The sequence below is a fragment of the Balaenoptera borealis genome (assembly GCF_965194805.1).
Source record: "Balaenoptera borealis genome assembly, chromosome: 9".
Classification (NCBI taxonomy): domain Eukaryota; kingdom Metazoa; phylum Chordata; class Mammalia; order Artiodactyla; family Balaenopteridae; genus Balaenoptera; species Balaenoptera borealis.
Genome location: NC_138873.1, coordinates 80,068,111 through 80,089,066, shown reverse-complemented (window position 1 = coordinate 80,089,066; position 20,956 = coordinate 80,068,111).

Genomic DNA, 20,956 nt, shown 5'->3' with positions numbered 1-20,956 from the left:
AAGCTGCTGTTGTGGGAAACGTCCACAAGGAGGTAGCTTTTCTCCATTCCCCAATCTGGGTACTAGGGCAGCAGAGCCTTTCTGGAAGTCATTGTCCTAGGTTATAAATTAGAATGGAATTTGCCAGGAGAAATCCCCATAAGTTTATGTCTCATTACTTCTTCTTGGTTTTTAAAATTTTTTTAATCTGGGTAAAGTTTAGAATATTGTTTGTCCTAGGTGTACACCATCTGGTCCATTTGTACATTATGTATGTCTATTAATGTACAGATCCTCTTCCCATGTAAAATATTACAGTGTTCCATCGACCTCCCTTGCTATATGTTCGGTCTTTTTGATACATGTATATAATATGTATTTGTATATGTATAGTAACACTAATCCTCATTTCTCAATTTCCCCCCTCCTTTCCTTTTAGATGAGCATAGTTTGTTTTGTTTTCTAAGCCTGTGAGTGTCTTTCTCTTTGGAAATATGTTCATCTGTGTCAGTTATTAGATAATGCCATAAGTGATTATATAGGCTATAGGTCTTTTGCTTTCCGACCTACTTCATGTTTTGTGATTATCTCCAGGCTCATCTGTGGTGCCTCAAAGAGCAGCGCTTCAGTGTTTTCCATGGCTAATATTCCATTGTGTACATGGACCACTTCTTCTTGGTGCATTCCTCTGTTGATGGACATTTTCCTTGCTTCCAAGTGTTGCCTATGGTAAATAATGCTGGAGGGCAGGATTGCCAGCCTGTGATTTGTGATTTTCATTTTCTCAGGTGATAGACCCAGCAGTGGTTATGATTGATTGAATGGTATGGTAGCTCAACGTTTACCTTTTCAAGGCACCTCAATTGTGCTTTCATTAGTGGCTCTTACCACGTCCCCCTTAGAATCGAGGGTACGCACTTCTCCACAATCAGGTCAGCATTTCTTGTTTGCAGCATTTTTGTTGATGGCCATTCTGACTGGTGTGAGCTGATAGGTGTTTGTAATTTGGGTTTACATGTCTGTAAAAATTCCTACAATTCATCATTTTTCCACGCCTTTTTCTTTTCTGTTAAAAGAAAAAAGAAAAAAAGTGTGAGTATAATATACCTCTTCAAATTTTCTTTTTGGAAGGTTGCACTCTAGAATTTTTTGGTCGATTTTCGACCTCAGTATTTTTTGGAGGGCAGGTGTCATTTACAGACCTGCAATTGGTGAATATTTAGTGACCTTTTGCAGTGGGTTTAAAGCTGCTGTGGTGGGAAATGGCCACAAGGATGCAGCATTTCTCCATTCCCAAATCTGGGTACTAGGGCAGCAGAGCCGTTCTGGAAGTCATTTGCCTAGGTTGTAAATTTGAATGGAATGTGCCAGGAAAACCCCCCATAAGTTTATGTCTCATTACTCCTAGTTCATTGTTTTAATTTTTTCAATTGGGGTAATGGTTAGAATGTTGCTTGTCCAAGGTGTACACACTCTGGTTCATCTACATATTCTATATACCTATTTATGTAGAGATCCTCTTCCCCTGTAAATTATTACAGAGTGTTCCGTAAACCTTCCTTGCTATATGGTCGGTCTTTTTGATATATGTATATAATATGTATTTGTATACATATGGTAACGCTAATCTTCATTTCTCCATTCCCCCCACCTTTCCTTTTAGATAAGCATAGTTTTTTTTTAATAAGTCTGTGATTGACTTTCTCTGTGGAAATATGTTCATTTGTGTCAGTTATTAGATAACGCCTATAAGTGATATCATAGGATATAGGACTTTTGCTTTCCGACTTACCTCATGTTCTATGATTATCTCCAAGATCATCTATGGTGCCTCAAAGAGCAGTGTTTCATTGTTTTCCATGGCTAGTATTCATTGTGTACATGGACCACTTCTTCTTTATCCTTTCATCTGTTGATGGACATTTTGGTTGCTTCACTGTCTTGTCTATTGTGAATAAGGCTGCAGTGCAGCTTTTGCAGCCCGGGTCTTCTTCATTCTGGTCTTCTCAGGTGAGAGGCCCATTGGTGCGCCTGCTGGATTGAATGGTACCTCAATTTTTCCTTTTCAACGCAACTCCTTTCTGTTCTCATTATTAGCGTTTAACCCTTTTGCATCTCACCAGCAGCTAGAGGGTACACAGTTCTCTAAAACCTCTTCAGCATTTATTGTTTGTAGACTTTTTGCCAATGGTCAGTCGACTGGTGTAAGTTGAAACTTTTTGTAGATTAGATTGCATGAGTCTAATTCTTCCTGAGGTGGAGCTTTTATCCATTTTCCTTTCTTTAAAAAGAGAGTGAGTAAAACTTACCTCTTCATACTATCTTCTTGAAAATTTGGCCTGTTTTGAATTTTTTGTATCCATTCCCTACCTCAGCACAATTTTGAGGGCAGGTGTCCTTTACAGCCCTGAGTCCTTGTGAATGGTAAGTGACCATTAGCTGTGGGTTAAAAGCTGCTCTTGCGGGAATCGGCCACAAGGCGGCAGCATTTCTCCTTTACCAAATCTGGTTTCTAGGGCAACAGAGCCTTACTGGAAGTGGTGTTCTAGGTTGTAAATTAGAATGGAATGTGCGAGGAAAAAGCCCTTTAAGTTTATGTCTCATTACTTCTTGTTGGTATTTTGAACTTAATTTTTATTTCTTATCACAGCAAACTTGATTACAATGTTTTGTTTGTTCTAGGTGTGCAAGATGTGGTTCTTTCACACACATGCATATATCTATTCTTCTTCGGATCCTTTTCCCATGTAGGTAATGACACAATGTTGAGTAGACTTCTCTTGGTATTGCGTAGGTCTTTGGTGATTATATATTTCACATGTGTTTGTATCTCTCTGTTAACCTCAATATGGTAATGTATCCAATCCTCACACCTTTCCATTTGGTGAACCATAAGTTTTTTTAATGAATCTATGATAGTGTTTCTCTGTGGAAATATCTTTGTTTGTATCATTTTTTAGGTAACACCTATATGTGATATGATAGGATATGTGTCTTTCGCTTTCTCACTTACTCCAAGTTGCGTGATTACTTCTAGACTCATCTATGGTGCTGCAAATGGCATTGTTTCATTTTTTCACTAGCTCCTATTCCATCTGTACAGGTAGCAGTTCTTCTTTGTCCACCCATCTGTCGGTGGACTTTTTGGTTACTTCCATATCTTGGCTATTGTAATACTATGCAATGTAGATGTGTGTGCCTGTGTCCTTCCAATTCTCTCTTCTTAGTTTATAGGCCCAGGAATAGGTCTGCTGGATCATATGGTAGCTCAATGGTTACCTTTTAAAGGCACCTCTATTCTGTTCTCCTTAGTGGCTCTTTCCAGGTTACGTCCCACTTAAAGTAGAGGGTATGCATTTCTTCCCGGCACCTTCAGCATTTATTCTTTGTAGTTTTTGCTGATGGTTATTCTGAGTGGTGTGAGCTGATACCTCTTTGTGGTTGAATTTGCATGTGTCTCATAATGTGTTGAAATTGAGCTTTAAGACATGTCCTTTTTATTTTTCCAGCTGTGATTAGAGCTTATTTCTTCAAAGTGTTTTCTTAAAGTATGTGTCACCATTTGAAATATTTTGGCCATTATCTCCCTCAAGACATTTTGAGGGCAGATTTCATTTACAGACCTGCAGTACTTGTTCATATGAAGTGACCATTAGCTCAGGCTTTAAACCTGCTTTTGCAGGTAATGGCCAGAGAGCGGCAGCCTTTCTACGTTCCCCATGCTGGTACTAGGGAAACAGACCTACCGGCCAGTGGTGTTCTTCGGTTATAAATTAGACTGCAATGTGCCCGGATAAACCCACAAATGTTGATGTCTCCTTGCTTTTGTTTGTTTTTAATTTAATTTATATTTATTATTAGAGTAATATTCCATTGTGTACGTGGACCACTTCTTCTTGGTGCATTCCTCGGTTGATGGACATTTTCATTGCTTCCAAGTGCTGGCTATGGTAAATATTGCTGGCGTACAGGTTTGCCAGCCTGTGATTTTTGATTCTCATTTTCTCAGGTGATAGGCCAAGCAGTGGTTGTGATTGATTGACTGGTAGCTCAATGTTTCCCTTTTCAAAGCACCTACATTGTGTTTGCATTAGTGGCTCTTTACATGTCCCCCCTTACAAACGAGGGTACGCATTTCTCCACACACCCTTCACCGTTTATATTTTGCAGCATTTTTCCTAAAGGCCATTCTGATTGCTGTGAGCTGATAGGTTTTTGTAATATGGGTATGCATGACATTAAAATTTTTAAAATTCATCATATTCCTACGCCTTTTTCTTTTCTCTTAAAAGAAAAAACCGTAAGTACAATAGAGCTCTTGAAATTGGCTTCTTCGAAGGTTGCCCTCTTTTGAATTTTTTGGTCGATTTTTGACCCCAGAAATTTTTTGGAGGGCAGGTGTCATTGACAGAACTGCAAGTTGGTGAAAATTTAGTGACCTTTTGCAGTGGGTTCAAAGCTGCTGTTGTGGGAAACGTCCACAAGGAGGTAGCTTTTCTCCATTCCCCAATCTGGGTACTAGGGCAGCAGAGCCTTTCTGGAAGTCATTGTCCTAGGTTATAAATTAGAATGGAATTTGCCAGGAGAAATCCCCATAAGTTTATGTCTCATTACTTCTTCTTGGTTTTTAAAATTTTTTTAATCTGGGTAAAGTTTAGAATATTGTTTGTCCTAGGTGTACACCATCTGGTCCATTTGTACATTATGTATGTCTATTAATGTACAGATCCTCTTCCCATGTAAAATATTACAGTGTTCCATCGACCTCCCTTGCTATATGTTCGGTCTTTTTGATACATGTATATAATATGTATTTGTATATGTATAGTAACACTAATCCTCATTTCTCAATTTCCCCCCTCCTTTCCTTTTAGATGAGCATAGTTTGTTTTGTTTTCTAAGCCTGTGAGTGTCTTTCTCTTTGGAAATATGTTCATCTGTGTCAGTTATTAGATAATGCCATAAGTGATTATATAGGCTATAGGTCTTTTGCTTTCCGACCTACTTCATGTTTTGTGATTATCTCCAGGCTCATCTGTGGTGCCTCAAAGAGCAGCGCTTCAGTGTTTTCCATGGCTAATATTCCATTGTGTACATGGACCACTTCTTCTTGGTGCATTCCTCTGTTGATGGACATTTTCCTTGCTTCCAAGTGTTGCCTATGGTAAATAATGCTGGAGGGCAGGATTGCCAGCCTGTGATTTGTGATTTTCATTTTCTCAGGTGATAGACCCAGCAGTGGTTATGATTGATTGAATGGTATGGTAGCTCAACGTTTACCTTTTCAAGGCACCTCAATTGTGCTTTCATTAGTGGCTCTTACCACGTCCCCCTTAGAATCGAGGGTACGCACTTCTCCACAATCAGGTCAGCATTTCTTGTTTGCAGCATTTTTGTTGATGGCCATTCTGACTGGTGTGAGCTGATAGGTGTTTGTAATTTGGGTTTACATGTCTGTAAAAATTCCTACAATTCATCATTTTTCCACGCCTTTTTCTTTTCTGTTAAAAGAAAAAAGAAAAAAAGTGTGAGTATAATATACCTCTTCAAATTTTCTTTTTGGAAGGTTGCACTCTAGAATTTTTTGGTCGATTTTCGACCTCAGTATTTTTTGGAGGGCAGGTGTCATTTACAGACCTGCAATTGGTGAATATTTAGTGACCTTTTGCAGTGGGTTTAAAGCTGCTGTGGTGGGAAATGGCCACAAGGATGCAGCATTTCTCCATTCCCAAATCTGGGTACTAGGGCAGCACAGCCGTTCTGGAAGTCGTTTGCCTAGGTTGTAAATTTGAATGGAATGTGCCAGGAAAACCCCCCATAAGTTTATGTCTCATTACGCCTAGTTCGTTGTTTTAATTTTTTCAATTGGGGTAATGGTTAGAATGTTGCTTGTCCAAGGTGTACACACTCTGGTTCATCTACATATTCTATATACCTATTTATGTAGAGATCCTCTTCCCCTGTAAATTATTACAGAGTGTTCCGTAAACCTTCCTTGCTATATGGTCGGTCTTTTTGATATATGTATATAATATGTATTTGTATACATATGGTAACGCTAATCTTCATTTCTCCATTCCCCCCACCTTTCCTTTTAGATAAGCATAGGTTTTTTTTTAATAAGTCTGTGATTGACTTTCTCTGTGGAAATATGTTCATTTGTGTCAGTTATTAGATAACGCCTATAAGTGATATCATAGGATATAGGACTTTTGCTTTCCGACTTACCTCATGTTCTATGATTATCTCCAAGATCATCTATGGTGCCTCAAAGAGCAGTGTTTCATTGTTTTCCATGGCTAGTATTCATTGTGTACATGGACCACTTCTTCTTTATCCTTTCATCTGTTGATGGACATTTTGGTTGCTTCACTGTCTTGTCTATTGTGAATAAGGCTGCAGTGCAGCTTTTGCAGCCCGGGTCTTCTTCATTCTGGTCTTCTCAGGTGAGAGGCCCATTGGTGCGCCTGCTGGATTGAATGGTACCTCAATTTTTCCTTTTCAACGCAACTCCTTTCTGTTCTCATTATTAGCGTTTAACCCTTTTGCATCTCACCAGCAGCTAGAGGGTACACAGTTCTCTAAAACCTCTTCAGCATTTATTGTTTGTAGACTTTTTGCCAATGGTCAGTCGACTGGTGTGAGTTGAAAACTTTTTGTAGATTAGATTGCATGAGTCTAATACTTCCTGAGGTGGAGCTTTTATCCATTTTCCTTTCTTTAAAAAGAGAGTGAGTAAAACTTACCTCTTCATACTATCTTCTTGAAAATTTGGCCTGTTTTGAATTTTTTGTATCCATTCCCTACCTCAGCACAATTTTGAGGGCAGGTGTCCTTTACAGCCCTGAGTCCTTGTGAATGGTAAGTGACCATTAGCTGTGGGTTAAAAGCTGCTCTTGCGGGAATCGGCCACAAGGCGGCAGCATTTCTCCTTTACCAAATCTGGTTACTAGGGCAACAGAGCCTTACTGGAAGTGGTGTTCTAGGTTGTAAATTAGAATGGAATGTGCGAGGAAAAAGCCCTTTAAGTTTATGTCTCATTACTTCTTGTTGGTATTTTGAATTTAATTTTTATTTCTTATCACAGCAAACTTGATTACAATGTTTTGTTTGTTCTAGGTGTGCAAGATGTGGTTCTTTCACACACATGCATATATCTATTCTTCTTCGGATCCTTTTCCCATGTAGGTAATGACACAATGTTGAGTAGACTTCTCTTGGTATTGCGTAGGTCTTTGGTGATTATATATTTCACATGTGTTTGTATCTCTCTGTTAACCTCAATATGGTAATGTATCCAATCCTCACACCTTTCCATTTGGTGAACCATAAGTTTTTTTAATGAATCTATGATAGTGTTTCTCTGTGGAAATATCTTTGTTTGTATCATTTTTTAGGTAACACCTATATGTGATATGATAGGATATGTGTCTTTCGCTTTCTCACTTACTCCAAGTTGCGTGATTACTTCTAGACTCATCTATGGTGCTGCAAATGGCATTGTTTCATTTTTTCACTAGCTCCTATTCCATCTGTACAGGTAGCAGTTCTTCTTTGTCCACCCATCTGTCGGTGGACTTTTTGGTTACTTCCATATCTTGGCTATTGTAATACTATGCAATGTAGATTTGCGTGCCTGTGTCCTTCCAATTCTCTCTTCTTAGTTTATAGGCCCAGGAATAGGTCTGCTGGATCATATGGTAGCTCAATGGTTACCTTTTAAAGGCACCTCTATTCTGTTCTCCTTAGTGGCTCTTTCCAGGTTACGTCCCACTTAAAGTAGAGGGTATGCATTTCTTCCCGGCACCTTCAGCATTTATTCTTTGTAGTTTTTGCTGATGGTTATTCTGAGTGGTGTGAGCTGATACCTCTTTGTGGTTGAATTTGCATGTGTCTCATAATGTGTTGAAATTGAGCTTTAAGACATGTCCTTTTTATTTTTCCAGCTGTGATTAGAGCTTATTTCTTCAAAGTGTTTTCTTAAAGTATGTGTCACCATTTGAAATATTTTGGCCATTATCTCCCTCAAGACATTTTGAGGGCAGATTTCATTTACAGACCTGCAGTACTTGTTCATATGAAGTGACCATTAGCTCAGGCTTTAAACCTGCTTTTGCAGGTAATGGCCAGAGAGCGGCAGCCTTTCTACGTTCCCCATGCTGGTACTAGGGAAACAGACCTACCGGCCAGTGGTGTTCTTCGGTTATAAATTAGACTGCAATGTGCCCGGATAAACCCACAAATGTTGATGTCTCCTTGCTTTTGTTTGTTTTTAATTTAATTTATATTTATTATTAGAGTAATATTCCATTGTGTACGTGGACCACTTCTTCTTGGTGCATTCCTCGGTTGATGGACATTTTCATTGCTTCCAAGTGCTGGCTATGGTAAATATTGCTGGCGTACAGGTTTGCCAGCCTGTGATTTTTGATTCTCATTTTCTCAGGTGATAGGCCAAGCAGTGGTTGTGATTGATTGACTGGTAGCTCAATGTTTCCCTTTTCAAAGCACCTACATTGTGTTTGCATTAGTGGCTCTTTACATGTCCCCCCTTACAAACGAGGGTACGCATTTCTCCACACACCCTTCACCGTTTATATTTTGCAGCATTTTTCCTAAAGGCCATTCTGATTGCTGTGAGCTGATAGGTTTTTGTAATATGGGTATGCATGACATTAAAATTTTTAAAATTCATCATATTCCTACGCCTTTTTCTTTTCTCTTAAAAGAAAAAACCGTAAGTACAATAGAGCTCTTGAAATTGGCTTCTTCGAAGGTTGCCCTCTTTTGAATTTTTTGGTCGATTTTTGACCCCAGAAATTTTTTGGAGGGCAGGTGTCATTGACAGAACTGCAAGTTGGTGAAAATTTAGTGACCTTTTGCAGTGGGTTCAAAGCTGCTGTTGTGGGAAACGTCCACAAGGAGGTAGCTTTTCTCCATTCCCCAATCTGGGTACTAGGGCAGCAGAGCCTTTCTGGAAGTCATTGTCCTAGGTTATAAATTAGAATGGAATTTGCCAGGAGAAATCCCCATAAGTTTATGTCTCATTACTTCTTCTTGGTTTTTAAAATTTTTTTAATCTGGGTAAAGTTTAGAATATTGTTTGTCCTAGGTGTACACCATCTGGTCCATTTGTACATTATGTATGTCTATTAATGTACAGATCCTCTTCCCATGTAAAATATTACAGTGTTCCATCGACCTCCCTTGCTATATGTTCGGTCTTTTTGATACATGTATATAATATGTATTTGTATATGTATAGTAACACTAATCCTCATTTCTCAATTTCCCCCCTCCTTTCCTTTTAGATGAGCATAGTTTGTTTTGTTTTCTAAGCCTGTGAGTGTCTTTCTCTTTGGAAATATGTTCATCTGTGTCAGTTATTAGATAATGCCATAAGTGATTATATAGGCTATAGGTCTTTTGCTTTCCGACCTACTTCATGTTTTGTGATTATCTCCAGGCTCATCTGTGGTGCCTCAAAGAGCAGCGCTTCAGTGTTTTCCATGGCTAATATTCCATTGTGTACATGGACCACTTCTTCTTGGTGCATTCCTCTGTTGATGGACATTTTCCTTGCTTCCAAGTGTTGCCTATGGTAAATAATGCTGGAGGGCAGGATTGCCAGCCTGTGATTTGTGATTTTCATTTTCTCAGGTGATAGACCCAGCAGTGGTTATGATTGATTGAATGGTATGGTAGCTCAACGTTTACCTTTTCAAGGCACCTCAATTGTGCTTTCATTAGTGGCTCTTACCACGTCCCCCTTAGAATCGAGGGTACGCACTTCTCCACAATCAGGTCAGCATTTCTTGTTTGCAGCATTTTTGTTGATGGCCATTCTGACTGGTGTGAGCTGATAGGTGTTTGTAATTTGGGTTTACATGTCTGTAAAAATTCCTACAATTCATCATTTTTCCACGCCTTTTTCTTTTCTGTTAAAAGAAAAAAGAAAAAAAGTGTGAGTATAATATACCTCTTCAAATTTTCTTTTTGGAAGGTTGCACTCTAGAATTTTTTGGTCGATTTTCGACCTCAGTATTTTTTGGAGGGCAGGTGTCATTTACAGACCTGCAATTGGTGAATATTTAGTGACCTTTTGCAGTGGGTTTAAAGCTGCTGTGGTGGGAAATGGCCACAAGGATGCAGCATTTCTCCATTCCCAAATCTGGGTACTAGGGCAGCACAGCCGTTCTGGAAGTCGTTTGCCTAGGTTGTAAATTTGAATGGAATGTGCCAGGAAAACCCCCCATAAGTTTATGTCTCATTACGCCTAGTTCGTTGTTTTAATTTTTTCAATTGGGGTAATGGTTAGAATGTTGCTTGTCCAAGGTGTACACACTCTGGTTCATCTACATATTCTATATACCTATTTATGTAGAGATCCTCTTCCCCTGTAAATTATTACAGAGTGTTCCGTAAACCTTCCTTGCTATATGGTCGGTCTTTTTGATATATGTATATAATATGTATTTGTATACATATGGTAACGCTAATCTTCATTTCTCCATTCCCCCCACCTTTCCTTTTAGATAAGCATAGGTTTTTTTTTAATAAGTCTGTGATTGACTTTCTCTGTGGAAATATGTTCATTTGTGTCAGTTATTAGATAACGCCTATAAGTGATATCATAGGATATAGGACTTTTGCTTTCCGACTTACCTCATGTTCTATGATTATCTCCAAGATCATCTATGGTGCCTCAAAGAGCAGTGTTTCATTGTTTTCCATGGCTAGTATTCATTGTGTACATGGACCACTTCTTCTTTATCCTTTCATCTGTTGATGGACATTTTGGTTGCTTCACTGTCTTGTCTATTGTGAATAAGGCTGCAGTGCAGCTTTTGCAGCCCGGGTCTTCTTCATTCTGGTCTTCTCAGGTGAGAGGCCCATTGGTGCGCCTGCTGGATTGAATGGTACCTCAATTTTTCCTTTTCAACGCAACTCCTTTCTGTTCTCATTATTAGCGTTTAACCCTTTTGCATCTCACCAGCAGCTAGAGGGTACACAGTTCTCTAAAACCTCTTCAGCATTTATTGTTTGTAGACTTTTTGCCAATGGTCAGTCGACTGGTGTGAGTTGAAAACTTTTTGTAGATTAGATTGCATGAGTCTAATACTTCCTGAGGTGGAGCTTTTATCCATTTTCCTTTCTTTAAAAAGAGAGTGAGTAAAACTTACCTCTTCATACTATCTTCTTGAAAATTTGGCCTGTTTTGAATTTTTTGTATCCATTCCCTACCTCAGCACAATTTTGAGGGCAGGTGTCCTTTACAGCCCTGAGTCCTTGTGAATGGTAAGTGACCATTAGCTGTGGGTTAAAAGCTGCTCTTGCGGGAATCGGCCACAAGGCGGCAGCATTTCTCCTTTACCAAATCTGGTTACTAGGGCAACAGAGCCTTACTGGAAGTGGTGTTCTAGGTTGTAAATTAGAATGGAATGTGCGAGGAAAAAGCCCTTTAAGTTTATGTCTCATTACTTCTTGTTGGTATTTTGAATTTAATTTTTATTTCTTATCACAGCAAACTTGATTACAATGTTTTGTTTGTTCTAGGTGTGCAAGATGTGGTTCTTTCACACACATGCATATATCTATTCTTCTTCGGATCCTTTTCCCATGTAGGTAATGACACAATGTTGAGTAGACTTCTCTTGGTATTGCGTAGGTCTTTGGTGATTATATATTTCACATGTGTTTGTATCTCTCTGTTAACCTCAATATGGTAATGTATCCAATCCTCACACCTTTCCATTTGGTGAACCATAAGTTTTTTTAATGAATCTATGATAGTGTTTCTCTGTGGAAATATCTTTGTTTGTATCATTTTTTAGGTAACACCTATATGTGATATGATAGGATATGTGTCTTTCGCTTTCTCACTTACTCCAAGTTGCGTGATTACTTCTAGACTCATCTATGGTGCTGCAAATGGCATTGTTTCATTTTTTCACTAGCTCCTATTCCATCTGTACAGGTAGCAGTTCTTCTTTGTCCACCCATCTGTCGGTGGACTTTTTGGTTACTTCCATATCTTGGCTATTGTAATACTATGCAATGTAGATTTGCGTGCCTGTGTCCTTCCAATTCTCTCTTCTTAGTTTATAGGCCCAGGAATAGGTCTGCTGGATCATATGGTAGCTCAATGGTTACCTTTTAAAGGCACCTCTATTCTGTTCTCCTTAGTGGCTCTTTCCAGGTTACGTCCCACTTAAAGTAGAGGGTATGCATTTCTTCCCGGCACCTTCAGCATTTATTCTTTGTAGTTTTTGCTGATGGTTATTCTGAGTGGTGTGAGCTGATACCTCTTTGTGGTTGAATTTGCATGTGTCTCATAATGTGTTGAAATTGAGCTTTAAGACATGTCCTTTTTATTTTTCCAGCTGTGATTAGAGCTTATTTCTTCAAAGTGTTTTCTTAAAGTATGTGTCACCATTTGAAATATTTTGGCCATTATCTCCCTCAAGACATTTTGAGGGCAGATTTCATTTACAGACCTGCAGTACTTGTTCATATGAAGTGACCATTAGCTCAGGCTTTAAACCTGCTTTTGCAGGTAATGGCCAGAGAGCGGCAGCCTTTCTACGTTCCCCATGCTGGTACTAGGGAAACAGACCTACCGGCCAGTGGTGTTCTTCGGTTATAAATTAGACTGCAATGTGCCCGGATAAACCCACAAATGTTGATGTCTCCTTGCTTTTGTTTGTTTTTAATTTAATTTATATTTATTATTAGAGTAATATTCCATTGTGTACGTGGACCACTTCTTCTTGGTGCATTCCTCGGTTGATGGACATTTTCATTGCTTCCAAGTGCTGGCTATGGTAAATATTGCTGGCGTACAGGTTTGCCAGCCTGTGATTTTTGATTCTCATTTTCTCAGGTGATAGGCCAAGCAGTGGTTGTGATTGATTGACTGGTAGCTCAATGTTTCCCTTTTCAAAGCACCTACATTGTGTTTGCATTAGTGGCTCTTTACATGTCCCCCCTTACAAACGAGGGTACGCATTTCTCCACACACCCTTCACCGTTTATATTTTGCAGCATTTTTCCTAAAGGCCATTCTGATTGCTGTGAGCTGATAGGTTTTTGTAATATGGGTATGCATGACATTAAAATTTTTAAAATTCATCATATTCCTACGCCTTTTTCTTTTCTCTTAAAAGAAAAAACCGTAAGTACAATAGAGCTCTTGAAATTGGCTTCTTCGAAGGTTGCCCTCTTTTGAATTTTTTGGTCGATTTTTGACCCCAGAAATTTTTTGGAGGGCAGGTGTCATTGACAGAACTGCAAGTTGGTGAAAATTTAGTGACCTTTTGCAGTGGGTTCAAAGCTGCTGTTGTGGGAAACGTCCACAAGGAGGTAGCTTTTCTCCATTCCCCAATCTGGGTACTAGGGCAGCAGAGCCTTTCTGGAAGTCATTGTCCTAGGTTATAAATTAGAATGGAATTTGCCAGGAGAAATCCCCATAAGTTTATGTCTCATTACTTCTTCTTGGTTTTTAAAATTTTTTTAATCTGGGTAAAGTTTAGAATATTGTTTGTCCTAGGTGTACACCATCTGGTCCATTTGTACATTATGTATGTCTATTAATGTACAGATCCTCTTCCCATGTAAAATATTACAGTGTTCCATCGACCTCCCTTGCTATATGTTCGGTCTTTTTGATACATGTATATAATATGTATTTGTATATGTATAGTAACACTAATCCTCATTTCTCAATTTCCCCCCTCCTTTCCTTTTAGATGAGCATAGTTTGTTTTGTTTTCTAAGCCTGTGAGTGTCTTTCTCTTTGGAAATATGTTCATCTGTGTCAGTTATTAGATAATGCCATAAGTGATTATATAGGCTATAGGTCTTTTGCTTTCCGACCTACTTCATGTTTTGTGATTATCTCCAGGCTCATCTGTGGTGCCTCAAAGAGCAGCGCTTCAGTGTTTTCCATGGCTAATATTCCATTGTGTACATGGACCACTTCTTCTTGGTGCATTCCTCTGTTGATGGACATTTTCCTTGCTTCCAAGTGTTGCCTATGGTAAATAATGCTGGAGGGCAGGATTGCCAGCCTGTGATTTGTGATTTTCATTTTCTCAGGTGATAGACCCAGCAGTGGTTATGATTGATTGAATGGTATGGTAGCTCAACGTTTACCTTTTCAAGGCACCTCAATTGTGCTTTCATTAGTGGCTCTTACCACGTCCCCCTTAGAATCGAGGGTACGCACTTCTCCACAATCAGGTCAGCATTTCTTGTTTGCAGCATTTTTGTTGATGGCCATTCTGACTGGTGTGAGCTGATAGGTGTTTGTAATTTGGGTTTACATGTCTGTAAAAATTCCTACAATTCATCATTTTTCCACGCCTTTTTCTTTTCTGTTAAAAGAAAAAAGAAAAAAAGTGTGAGTATAATATACCTCTTCAAATTTTCTTTTTGGAAGGTTGCACTCTAGAATTTTTTGGTCGATTTTCGACCTCAGTATTTTTTGGAGGGCAGGTGTCATTTACAGACCTGCAATTGGTGAATATTTAGTGACCTTTTGCAGTGGGTTTAAAGCTGCTGTGGTGGGAAATGGCCACAAGGATGCAGCATTTCTCCATTCCCAAATCTGGGTACTAGGGCAGCACAGCCGTTCTGGAAGTCGTTTGCCTAGGTTGTAAATTTGAATGGAATGTGCCAGGAAAACCCCCCATAAGTTTATGTCTCATTACGCCTAGTTCGTTGTTTTAATTTTTTCAATTGGGGTAATGGTTAGAATGTTGCTTGTCCAAGGTGTACACACTCTGGTTCATCTACATATTCTATATACCTATTTATGTAGAGATCCTCTTCCCCTGTAAATTATTACAGAGTGTTCCGTAAACCTTCCTTGCTATATGGTCGGTCTTTTTGATATATGTATATAATATGTATTTGTATACATATGGTAACGCTAATCTTCATTTCTCCATTCCCCCCACCTTTCCTTTTAGATAAGCATAGGTTTTTTTTTAATAAGTCTGTGATTGACTTTCTCTGTGGAAATATGTTCATTTGTGTCAGTTATTAGATAACGCCTATAAGTGATATCATAGGATATAGGACTTTTGCTTTCCGACTTACCTCATGTTCTATGATTATCTCCAAGATCATCTATGGTGCCTCAAAGAGCAGTGTTTCATTGTTTTCCATGGCTAGTATTCATTGTGTACATGGACCACTTCTTCTTTATCCTTTCATCTGTTGATGGACATTTTGGTTGCTTCACTGTCTTGTCTATTGTGAATAAGGCTGCAGTGCAGCTTTTGCAGCCCGGGTCTTCTTCATTCTGGTCTTCTCAGGTGAGAGGCCCATTGGTGCGCCTGCTGGATTGAATGGTACCTCAATTTTTCCTTTTCAACGCAACTCCTTTCTGTTCTCATTATTAGCGTTTAACCCTTTTGCATCTCACCAGCAGCTAGAGGGTACACAGTTCTCTAAAACCTCTTCAGCATTTATTGTTTGTAGACTTTTTGCCAATGGTCAGTCGACTGGTGTGAGTTGAAAACTTTTTGTAGATTAGATTGCATGAGTCTAATACTTCCTGAGGTGGAGCTTTTATCCATTTTCCTTTCTTTAAAAAGAGAGTGAGTAAAACTTACCTCTTCATACTATCTTCTTGAAAATTTGGCCTGTTTTGAATTTTTTGTATCCATTCCCTACCTCAGCACAATTTTGAGGGCAGGTGTCCTTTACAGCCCTGAGTCCTTGTGAATGGTAAGTGACCATTAGCTGTGGGTTAAAAGCTGCTCTTGCGGGAATCGGCCACAAGGCGGCAGCATTTCTCCTTTACCAAATCTGGTTACTAGGGCAACAGAGCCTTACTGGAAGTGGTGTTCTAGGTTGTAAATTAGAATGGAATGTGCGAGGAAAAAGCCCTTTAAGTTTATGTCTCATTACTTCTTGTTGGTATTTTGAATTTAATTTTTATTTCTTATCACAGCAAACTTGATTACAATGTTTTGTTTGTTCTAGGTGTGCAAGATGTGGTTCTTTCACACACATGCATATATCTATTCTTCTTCGGATCCTTTTCCCATGTAGGTAATGACACAATGTTGAGTAGACTTCTCTTGGTATTGCGTAGGTCTTTGGTGATTATATATTTCACATGTGTTTGTATCTCTCTGTTAACCTCAATATGGTAATGTATCCAATCCTCACACCTTTCCATTTGGTGAACCATAAGTTTTTTTAATGAATCTATGATAGTGTTTCTCTGTGGAAATATCTTTGTTTGTATCATTTTTTAGGTAACACCTATATGTGATATGATAGGATATGTGTCTTTCGCTTTCTCACTTACTCCAAGTTGCGTGATTACTTCTAGACTCATCTATGGTGCTGCAAATGGCATTGTTTCATTTTTTCACTAGCTCCTATTCCATCTGTACAGGTAGCAGTTCTTCTTTGTCCACCCATCTGTCGGTGGACTTTTTGGTTACTTCCATATCTTGGCTATTGTAATACTATGCAATGTAGATTTGCGTGCCTGTGTCCTTCCAATTCTCTCTTCTTAGTTTATAGGCCCAGGAATAGGTCTGCTGGATCATATGGTAGCTCAATGGTTACCTTTTAAAGGCACCTCTATTCTGTTCTCCTTAGTGGCTCTTTCCAGGTTACGTCCCACTTAAAGTAGAGGGTATGCATTTCTTCCCGGCACCTTCAGCATTTATTCTTTGTAGTTTTTGCTGATGGTTATTCTGAGTGGTGTGAGCTGATACCTCTTTGTGGTTGAATTTGCATGTGTCTCATAATGTGTTGAAATTGAGCTTTAAGACATGTCCTTTTTATTTTTCCAGCTGTGATTAGAGCTTATTTCTTCAAAGTGTTTTCTTAAAGTATGTGTCACCATTTGAAATATTTTGGCCATTATCTCCCTCAAGACATTTTGAGGGCAGATTTCATTTACAGACCTGCAGTACTTGTTCATATGAAGTGACCATTAGCTCAGGCTTTAAACCTGCTTTTGCAGGTAATGGCCAGAGAGCGGCAGCCTTTCTACGTTCCCCATGCTGGTACTAGGGAAACAGACCTACCGGCCAGTGGTGTTCTTCGGTTATAAATTAGACTGCAATGTGCCCGGATAAACCCACAAATGTTGATGTCTCCTTGCTTTTGTTTGTTTTTAATTTAATTTATATTTATTATTAGAGTAATATTCCATTGTGTACGTGGACCACTTCTTCTTGGTGCATTCCTCGGTTGATGGACATTTTCATTGCTTCCAAGTGCTGGCTATGGTAAATATTGCTGGCGTACAGGTTTGCCAGCCTGTGATTTTTGATTCTCATTTTCTCAGGTGATAGGCCAAGCAGTGGTTGTGATTGATTGACTGGTAGCTCAATGTTTCCCTTTTCAAAGCACCTACATTGTGTTTGCATTAGTGGCTCTTTACATGTCCCCCCTTACAAACGAGGGTACGCATTTCTCCACACACCCTTCACCGTTTATATTTTGCAGCATTTTTCCTAAAGGCCATTCTGATTGCTGTGAGCTGATAGGTTTTTGTAATATGGGTATGCATGACATTAAAATTTTTAAAATTCATCATATTCCTACGCCTTTTTCTTTTCTCTTAAAAGAAAAAACCGTAAGTACAATAGAGCTCTTGAAATTGGCTTCTTCGAAGGTTGCCCTCTTTTGAATTTTTTGGTCGATTTTTGACCCCAGAAATTTTTTGGAGGGCAGGTGTCATTGACAGAACTGCAAGTTGGTGAAAATTTAGTGACCTTTTGCAGTGGGTTCAAAGCTGCTGTTGTGGGAAACGTCCACAAGGAGGTAGCTTTTCTCCATTCCCCAATCTGGGTACTAGGGCAGCAGAGCCTTTCTGGAAGTCATTGTCCTAGGTTATAAATTAGAATGGAATTTGCCAGGAGAAATCCCCATAAGTTTATGTCTCATTACTTCTTCTTGGTTTTTAAAATTTTTTTAATCTGGGTAAAGTTTAGAATATTGTTTGTCCTAGGTGTACACCATCTGGTCCATTTGTACATTATGTATGTCTATTAATGTACAGATCCTCTTCCCATGTAAAATATTACAGTGTTCCATCGACCTCCCTTGCTATATGTTCGGTCTTTTTGATACATGTATATAATATGTATTTGTATATGTATAGTAACACTAATCCTCATTTCTCAATTTCCCCCCTCCTTTCCTTTTAGATGAGCATAGTTTGTTTTGTTTTCTAAGCCTGTGAGTGTCTTTCTCTTTGGAAATATGTTCATCTGTGTCAGTTATTAGATAATGCCATAAGTGATTATATAGGCTATAGGTCTTTTGCTTTCCGACCTACTTCATGTTTTGTGATTATCTCCAGGCTCATCTGTGGTGCCTCAAAGAGCAGCGCTTCAGTGTTTTCCATGGCTAATATTCCATTGTGTACATGGACCACTTCTTCTTGGTGCATTCCTCTGTTGATGGACATTTTCCTTGCTTCCAAGTGTTGCCTATGGTAAATAATGCTGGAGGGCAGGATTGCCAGCCTGTGATTTGTGATTTTCATTTTCTCAGGTGATAGACCCAGCAGTGGTTATGATTGATTGAATGGTATGGTAGCTCAACGTTTACCTTTTCAAGGCACCTCAATTGTGCTTTCATTAGTGGCTCTTACCACGTCCCCCTTAGAATCGAGGGTACGCACTTCTCCACAATCAGGTCAGCATTTCTTGTTTGCAGCATTTTTGTTGATGGCCATTCTGACTGGTGTGAGCTGATAGGTGTTTGTAATTTGGGTTTACATGTCTGTAAAAATTCCTACAATTCATCATTTTTCCACGCCTTTTTCTTTTCTGTTAAAAGAAAAAAGAAAAAAAGTGTGAGTATAATATACCTCTTCAAATTTTCTTTTTGGAAGGTTGCACTCTAGAATTTTTTGGTCGATTTTCGACCTCAGTATTTTTTGGAGGGCAGGTGTCATTTACAGACCTGCAATTGGTGAATATTTAGTGACCTTTTGCAGTGGGTTTAAAGCTGCTGTGGTGGGAAATGGCCACAAGGATGCAGCATTTCTCCATTCCCAAATCTGGGTACTAGGGCAGCACAGCCGTTCTGGAAGTCGTTTGCCTAGGTTGTAAATTTGAATGGAATGTGCCAGGAAAACCCCCCATAAGTTTATGTCTCATTACGCCTAGTTCGTTGTTTTAATTTTTTCAATTGGGGTAATGGTTAGAATGTTGCTTGTCCAAGGTGTACACACTCTGGTTCATCTACATATTCTATATACCTATTTATGTAGAGATCCTCTTCCCCTGTAAATTATTACAGAGTGTTCCGTAAACCTTCCTTGCTATATGGTCGGTCTTTTTGATATATGTATATAATATGTATTTGTATACATATGGTAACGCTAATCTTCATTTCTCCATTCCCCCCACCTTTCCTTTTAGATAAGCATAGGTTTTTTTTTAATAAGTCTGTGATTGACTTTCTCTGTGGAAATATGTTCATTTGTGTCAGTTATTAGATAACGCCTATAAGTGATATCATAGGATATAGGACTTTTGCTTTCCGACTTACCTCATGTTCTATGATTATCTCCAAGATCATCTATGGTGCCTCAAAGAGCAGTGTTTCATTGTTTTCCATGGCTAGTATTCATTGTGTACATGGACCACTTCTTCTTTATCCTTTCATCTGTTGATGGACATTTTGGTTGCTTCACTGTCTTGTCTATTGTGAATAAGGCTGCAGTGCAGCTTTTGCAGCCCGGGTCTTCTTCATTCTGGTCTTCTCAGGTGAGAGGCCCATTGGTGCGCCTGCTGGATTGAATGGTACCTCAATTTTTCCTTTTCAACGCAACTCCTTTCTGTTCTCATTATTAGCGTTTAACCCTTTTGCATCTCACCAGCAGCTAGAGGGTACACAGTTCTCTAAAACCTCTTCAGCATTTATTGTTTGTAGACTTTTTGCCAATGGTCAGTCGACTGGTGTGAGTTGAAAACTTTTTGTAGATTAGATTGCATGAGTCTAATACTTCCTGAGGTGGAGCTTTTATCCATTTTCCTTTCTTTAAAAAGAGAGTGAGTAAAACTTACCTCTTCATACTATCTTCTTGAAAATTTGGCCTGTTTTGAATTTTTTGTATCCATTCCCTACCTCAGCACAATTTTGAGGGCAGGTGTCCTTTACAGCCCTGAGTCCTTGTGAATGGTAAGTGACCATTAGCTGTGGGTTAAAAGCTGCTCTTGCGGGAATCGGCCACAAGGCGGCAGCATTTCTCCTTTACCAAATCTGGTTACTAGGGCAACAGAGCCTTACTGGAAGTGGTGTTCTAGGTTGTAAATTAGAATGGAATGTGCGAGGAAAAAGCCCTTTAAGTTTATGTCTCATTACTTCTTGTTGGTATTTTGAATTTAATTTTTATTTCTTATCACAGCAAACTTGATTACAATGTTTTGTTTGTTCTAGGTGTGCAAGATGTGGTTCTTTCACACACATGCATATATCTATTCTTCTTCGGATCCTTTTCCCATGTAGGTAATGACACAATGTTGAGTAGACTTCTCTTGGTATTGCGTAGGTCTTTGGTGATTATATATTTCACATGTGTTTGTATCTCTCTGTTAACCTCAATATGGTAATGTATCCAATCCTCACACCTTTCCATTTGGTGAACCATAAGTTTTTTTAATGAATCTATGATAGTGTTTCTCTGTGGAAATATCTTTGTTTGTATCATTTTTTAGGTAACACCTATATGTGATATGATAGGATATGTGTCTTTCGCTTTCTCACTTACTCCAAGTTGCGTGATTACTTCTAGACTCATCTATGGTGCTGCAAATGGCATTGTTTCATTTTTTCACTAGCTCCTATTCCATCTGTACAGGTAGCAGTTCTTCTTTGTCCACCCATCTGTCGGTGGACTTTTTGGTTACTTCCATATCTTGGCTATTGTAATACTATGCAATGTAGATTTGCGTGCCTGTGTCCTTCCAATTCTCTCTTCTTAGTT